At 50.1% G+C, this 7,652-nt stretch overlaps 1 pseudogene; it reads left to right on the top strand.

The window, feature by feature from the left end:
- The first annotated feature begins 5,162 nt into the window (after positions 1–5,162).
- LOC149338993 (uncharacterized) lies at positions 5,163–5,606 on the top strand (annotated as a pseudogene).
- Positions 5,607–7,652: the final 2,046 nt, after the last annotated feature.

Here is a 7,652-nt window from a genome sequence, read left to right on the forward strand (position 1 = left end):
TAACACCTCAGAGAAATTTTGTTTGCTTGTGCTTTATAGTTCCCGAGAAAAAAGTACACAAACATCCAAAAATATTGTTTCGAGAAAAACGCCGGTGAAGTCTTTCAAAACATTTTTATTCTTGAAAGATTCCCTGGGTTTTAGTGTTTGAAGTGGCGGCATCGCCATACCATTTCTCTTTGTTTCTTCAGTCCTTTCTTTCCTGTTTCGCTTCAAATGTCAGCTTGAAATCATTTTTTTACCCTCCGTCTGCCTATAGATGCTAGCGTTGACACAGACAGAGGCCCAGGGGTGGCTCCTAAATGTTTCAGCACCCTTACTACTGCTACATTTCCATCATTATAGCATGCAATTGCATCATCGACAGCTGTATCAATTGTTTTGAGACTGGCAAAGAAGGTTTCAGGACACCTCACCCAGATTAATTGTTAGTACATCGACAGCACAAAGGGACAGCGTCGAAGCTTAGCGCGCAGCCATAAACAGAAGAGCAGCAGAAGGAGCCCTAGTGGCTTAGAAACGAACTACTCACAAGAATAAATTCAAAACCGAAACCTTCAGAGCATTGACTTTCTGCACGTATCGGAAACGAAGAGATTGCCTCAAGATGACAGTGGAGATCAGTGTTCGATATACACACTTTTTCTGTCAACGTGTCGAAGAAAAAGGACAAAAAATATTTTTGAAACAGCGAATACCCAAGTGTAATATATTTTCTGACAGATAAAGAAATTCTCTATCAGATGATTGAACAATCTCAAAACTCAATTTTTTGACCAAAGTCTCACCCCACCTTGATCTGTACCTGGAGCTGCATTTTTTCTCATGGCCGCGATTTCTGCTTTGATTTCTTCTTTCGTGAGTGGGATGTCCAGCTCGGGATTCGGCAGCCCAGAATACTCCGGCTGTTCCACGACTTGGTCCGTGCACAGATACCTGGTCTTGAGCTTTTCCATCAACTCTGTGTCCGTACCCGGGGTGGTGTGTACGATCTTCGTGAGCCTGTCTTTAGTGGTCGACTTGCTGCTGCTGGGGTCGATTAGCACACGTAGGAGCTTCCAAGTCTTTGACACACCTAGCTTCCCCTGAATACCATCGCAGAGCGAATTCCAGTTCTGTCTGGTTATGGATATGGCATAGGATTCTGCCTTTTTCTTTATCTGCTTTATTTTTTTTCCTGAGTTTGCGGTTAAGCCGTTGTCTGCGCCATCTCTTTGTGAATGAGTGCCTCGCTTCCCATAAATGTAGAAAGTGCGGATCGACGGCTGGGCAATCTTCTGTCGTGCAGACCTCTTTCGTAAAGGCTTTCAAAGTGTGCACCTCATCCTTAACCCATTCCTCTAGATCGGTAATAGAGTTCGCAGTAGATGCCTGGGCCTTTCTCCACCTGTCCCAGTTCGTAACTCTTGCGATACCTATTTTGCGCTTGCACGCGTTTGTGCTTATCTCCAGAGAGAGTATGAAGTGATCGCTTCCCAGGTGCTGTTCGGTATTCTTCCAAATGGCGTTTTGTATGGTCGTGGTGAACGTCAGGTCAAGACATGTATCTCTACTGACACTGTTTCCCAGCCTCGTAGGGTAAGTGGCATCGGTGAGAATCGATAACCCTTCTTGCGTCACTACTTCCAGTTTTCTGCCTTTTGGTGTCACCGCCGGGTAGCCCCATGAAGGATGTGGTGCGTTGAAGTCGCCCCCAATCACGCAGGGGGCATGGCCTGCTAAGGTCAGAAATTTCTTTATGAGGGAACCCAATATTGCGTGCCTGTCTTTTGGAGGGCTGTAGACATTCAACACGTGCGTGCTTGCCGCTCCTGTTTGGAGAGGAAGAATAGTTATATAGCAGTGCGCAATGTCCAGCTCGAAAGAATCATGCAATATGGCAGTGTATAATTTGTGCACTAACGTGGCAGTTAACTGGTCGTGCTGATAAGTCACATAGTCTCGGAGTTTAATAGGCATTAGGTGGGGTTCTTGAATTAGGATAGCTGGTGGTGGGTCAGATTCCTGAGATAGAAGGAGATTAAGAGCAGCCTGCTTTCGCCTGTATCCCCGGCAGTTCCACTGCCAGATCTTTACTCTAGGTTTGGCTGGCATGTTGAATCCGTATCGGATGGCTGGTCCACGTGCATTGTACGAGCGAATTTTGACTGATGTCTTTTATACGCATGTTCTTTCCGAAGTGCAGAAATTGCCGTTTCCATGTATCGTCGGTTGTTTGCAATCTGCTCTCGAATTTCTTGGAATTGGGCGTTCACGTAAATTGGAAAAGCTTGAAACTCCTCCTTGAAGGACCTCAGTTCTTGGATGATTTGTTGGTAGACCTCGCCTAAAGTAGGCTGGGAGCTAGGTACTACCTGCTGTTTTTGGTTTTCAGGAGTCGGCTGAGTTACCGGCGTTATTGCGTTAGTAGTTGCTCGCTTAAACTCTTGGTTTTGGATTGTTAAAGCACTCACTTGTTTTTTGAGACCTTCTATCTCTTTTTTGAGTGCTGCCAACTCCGTGTTATTCTGACGGGAGGACGAGGGGAGGGGAGGCCACTCTGCAAAGCTCACCTTCAAATCTGAAAGCTGACCCGAGGACGTCTTCTTCAGCGCCCCGGTGGGCTTGATGAGGTTCTCCTTCCCTTGTTCTTTACCCGCCTCCACGTGACTGGCATTCTGGTTGGAGCCTGTTGCCCGGCGTCTCGAGCTCGAACGGCCGCGAGAGGCGGAACGAGAGTGGCAGAGTGATGACGACGCTCCTCGTCGTCGCTGTGCAGGCTGCCTCTTCTGCCTCGGCCTGCTCCTGCCTTCTAAATCTTCAAAGTTTCGTTGTTGATGCCGCGTTTGATGACGCGGTAGTAGCGTTCTTGTTCAGCGGTCTCTGGAATTTATCCTTTCAGTCTCTTGCATAAGTCTTATGCACGACTTATGCACACAAGACTTATGCAAGAAACGGGGAGGTGGAGCAAGTGCGGCTACTGCCGCTTATCTGTTTTTTTTTTCAGCCAGCGTCCGCTTCGGCCTACGCGGTTGTTGCTGCGACGCGCGTCTTTCTTTTCTTTTTTTCTGTTAACTCTCCCCTATCTGCACGTGGCAGCGGTGGTGGCTCGGTACGAGCCAGTAGGCAGGCCCGTGCACTTTCCTTTTCATTCTTCTCTCAGTCGCAACAACAACAGCTCACGGGCGCCCCTTGCGTTTCGCCTCCATCGAAACGCGGCCGCCGCATTCTTCTTCTTCTTCTTCACCATACAAAAAGAAGAAGCATTCGGGTTCAGCGGCGAGAATCAGTGCGCACTTCCACGCCTTCTTCAAAAGCACACTTCTCGTATCAAATTAAGTACTAATTACTAAGTAATGACAAATTACTAATTAGTGGATAATTACTGATTAATAACTAAATACTAAATAACTGCTCATTAATGACGCTTAAGCTTCACCTTTAGGAGTGCGTTCCACTCCTAAGGGAAGAGGACGAAAGGAAGGAGGACCAAAGGGAAGAGGTCCCACGCGATGTGAGAAGACGCATCAACGTGCACCCCATTCCGCGGAATATGCATCCCGCATATAACATCGAGAGGAGGAAAGCAAGAGGTGAAGCCCTCCAGAAGAAATGGGACAAGCAAATTAACACCCTTTACGTGGACGCAGCAGGACCAAAGAATGGAGTCATGACTATTGTGGTCTCGACGCCTTCAGGGTCGATGGTGAACTGCGCCTCGGTGAAAACATCTAACCCCACTCACGCAGAGGAGGCAGCTATTGCATTAGCTGTAGCATCTAACCCCAACGCCATTGTGCTCACTGATTCCCAGAACGCCTGTCGCAACTTCAATAACGGATTAATTCACAAGTCAGGGTTGTCATTGCTGACCAAGCATCCACCCAACCAAGTCTCAGTCATCTGGTTCCCCGGTCACCTGGAACTATATACCAGGAGGAAACGAAGCCGCCCACAGGCATGCCCGAGCCCTTCTATACCGGGCGTCTCCCCCTGATGACCATGAAGGGGGCCGCGACCTAATAGGTTTAGCAGTGTATGCTGACAATCTCGCGCCATACAGAACAGGCAGAAAGGAGTACCCAACACCACACAAATCCCTCAATAAGTTAGAAGAGAACACCCTTAGGAGACTACAAACCAACACATACCCAACACCAGCTAAATTACACCTGTGGTACCCTACACTATACTCTCCGCAGTGTCCACATTGTGGAGAGGTAGCTAACCTCTACCATATGGTGGGGGCATGCCAGTAGTATAATCCCTTAGTTGACCCCATTCCCAACCCCTCGGAGGAGCAGTGGGAGGCTATTCTGCTCAGCGATGATCCTGACCGTCAGCACTGGCTGGTGGGGAGGGCCACCGCAGCAGCAGCAGCCAGTGGACTACCGGACTAGGCGGCCCACCCACATGTTCTGAGTATATTGAAGAAATAAAGATGTTTGTAATCAATCAATCAATCAATCTCCACCTCCCCGTGTGCTGTTGTTGTTGTTGCGACTGAGAGAAGGATGAAAAGAAAATTGCACGGGCCTGCCTACTGGCTCCAGCCGAGCCACCACCGCTGCCACGTGCAGACAGAGGAGAGTTAAAAGATAAGAGGAAAGAAGAGAGAAGACGCGCGTCGCAGCAACAACCGCGTCCACCGAAGCGGACGCTGGCTGAAAAAACAAATAAGCGGACGAAGCCGCGATTCCGTGTGCTGTGCGATGTCAGTGCACGTTAAATATCCACAGGTGGTCGAAATTCTTGGAGCCCTCTACTACGGTGCTGTGCGATGTCAGTGCACGTTAAATATCCCCAGGTGGTCGAAATTTCTGGAGCCCTCTACTACGGCACCTCTATCTCTCTTCCTTCTTTCACTACCACCTTCCTCCGTTCCCTTACGGCGCGGTTCAGGTGTCCGCCGAGATATGTGTGACAGATACTGCGCCATTTCCTTTCCTCGAAAACCAGTTTACCAATTTTGTTTATTTTATTTTATGATCTCCCAGCTAACTGGTCCGCTGTCGTCGCGTCGTCCAATCTGTCAGCCTATTCCCTATTACTACTTACTCCCTTTCCTCTATGCTCCCCTTTCCATCAGTTCACCGCCTGTGTCTTGGCCACTCCCGCGTAGTGGGTATGTGCCATTTTATTTGAGGCCAACCAACCAACCAACCAGCTCCTCGTGTGACTCCATGAACGAGCTGTCGCGTTTGATGCAGCTCCGCCCATCATCCTCCTCAACGCCGCGGCCTTTTATCCAGTTTCCGCCACCTCAGAGAGCTGCGCACCACGGCCAGATCTGCACTCCTCTCTGCAGCCATGGCGATTGTCCGAACTGCATCGGTCACCCCAACCCGCAGCTACGCCACCTCCCATGCAGCTCGACACCAATGCCCCTTCTGCCGGACGCCATGCACCTATGGCGCTATGAGCCAGCCATCGAGTTCCCGGTCGCTGCGACGTGCACCGCCATCGCTGCTCCTGGCGCACAGTCCACCTGCGGAGGGGCATTTCGGCAGCAGGGTCATGGCCATTGCTCTGTGGTCTGCAGTCCTGGACGCCGTCGGAACTGCTGCAGTCGGCCACTCCCGCGACTACGTCACACCACTGGCAGCTCGACGCTGTTGGCCCCATAGCTGATTCCGATAAGAGGTGGGTACGATCCGAACGCTGTGAGCTGAATTGGCTCTACGGCTTCACATAGGACAAATTGCCGACGATTACGTTACTCCCTAATGCGAAATTTGAGCGCAGCTCATCAGCTGTTTCAGCTTTGCGATAGATTGAGGCAAGCAATTCCAGCAAGACATGTATGGACTTACAACTGCAGACTTTTTAGCGGCTCGGCGTCTGTAACGACGAGCGCGTTCTGGACACTGGATAGGCAGCGATCAACCCTGGCAGGTGGCAGTTAGTGGTTGATCGCTAGATGGCGGTGGTGAAAATATTTGAATGAAATACTTTAGGAGGTTGTAGGGGCGGTTGCAGCTCTCAGTCCGCAACCCCATTGGCGTAAGCTGCTGTCCGGGCTCTTTCACCTATAAGCGAGATTGAGGCATCCGCTGACCCTGGAAGGCAGTTATGCGCACTTCCTTAAAATTATGTGTGTAAAACGTCAAGGCAAACGGCATATGGCTTCAGCGCCGCGTTTGTGGCACAACATTGTCAATGCCAATGCACGCAACTCACATGTCACTGCCGCCACGTAGCTTAAAGCACAACTGGGGTGTCGAATGTTCCAAGAGGGCAGGTATGCGCCTTCCCTATGCTTTCCAAGCTCCCACTTCATTGGTTTCGCAGCTTAAAGGGCGACTAAGGTGTCCGCTGCCGGTTACAAGGGGCAGCGGCGACGCCGCGAAACGCAGGAACGGGGGCCAAAGAGCTGCGCTCTAAAAGAGCACGATACTCGACAGTGATCGAGGCAACTACTGCGCAGTACCCGCGTCGTTCCCCGTCGCGCTCCTCTAACTACGCTAATTTTCAATAGCGTGCCCTTTCGCGACGGTCCGCTTTTAGGCCAGCCGTGCTGAGGAAGTACTGCGCTCACCTAGTGCACTTATCTGATGAAAAAAATTGGAAGACGCTTAAGCTTCGCCTTAGGGAATGGAACGTGACAGCGTGTTGTAGCGCTGCCCGGGAGTCCACGGAATGCCACCGCGTCTTCAGCGCGACGCTTTGCCCGTTGGGAACAGCTCTGAACGCAACGCATTTTTGAGGAGCGGAAATGGCGCAGTAATTCTCTCACATCTCCGTAGACACCCGAACCCCGCCGTAAGGAAAGCAAGGTAGGTGGGAGTGATAGAAGAGAGAGAGACAGAGAAAGAGGTGCCGGAATGAAGGACACGACAGTTGGATTTGAGGAAAGGAAGTCGCAGTAACTGTCGCACATCTCGGTGGACATCCGCTACCCGGATTATAGGTCGCCGGTTGGAATTCCTGCCGGGAGCTCTCTAGCTTTACCAGCAAGTTTATGCTGCTCAAAAGGCTGAATTGTATTACACCATCTAATTCTTCGGGAAGCGGTTGGCATGATACAGTTTTTTCCGACGTGTGGTGCCGGCAACTGCAACTACGACGCCGACGGCTTTTCGACCGAAAGAGCTGTATACGCTGGTGCGTAAACGACTTTGTGTGGGACACTGAAAACAGCGCCATAGAACTACACAGATAAAAGAGGTCGCGCTCATATTCTCAACCACAACTTATACAGCTGTCGCTGAATATCGTGTTGATACGTGGTGACCACCATGCCATTTGTTGTTTCTTTCTGAACCCCAGATTAAGAGATATGCGGGTTGTGAGGCTCATAAAGGCTTAGAAACTTGCAGAGACACCCGGCGACCGCGGTAGCCGCATTTCGGTACCGACCAAAGCCTGCACGTCCTGGCAGTCAATACACTAGATAACTTAATACCTTGTAGACTAATCCAGAAAGAATTTTGTTTATTAATGCTTCTGGGATTATTCGGTGACGGCGAACGCCGCCGACGCCGACGACGACACTGGTTTTAAGGCTGAAGCCTTTAATGCCTCATCGTTGTAAGCAGAAGTTGTTGACAGAAATGTCGCGCTTTACGCGTGACGTTAAAGTGCGCGAATTTACAACGGGACCAATTGTACTTTGGCTAGTAACCATGCAACCAATTAAAGCGATTGTATAGTGATGCTCCAAGTAAGTGGGA

The sequence above is a fragment of the Amblyomma mixtum genome, chromosome 6 (assembly GCF_055824585.1).
Source record: "Amblyomma mixtum isolate Tamu chromosome 6, ASM5582458v1, whole genome shotgun sequence".
Classification (NCBI taxonomy): domain Eukaryota; kingdom Metazoa; phylum Arthropoda; class Arachnida; order Ixodida; family Ixodidae; genus Amblyomma; species Amblyomma mixtum.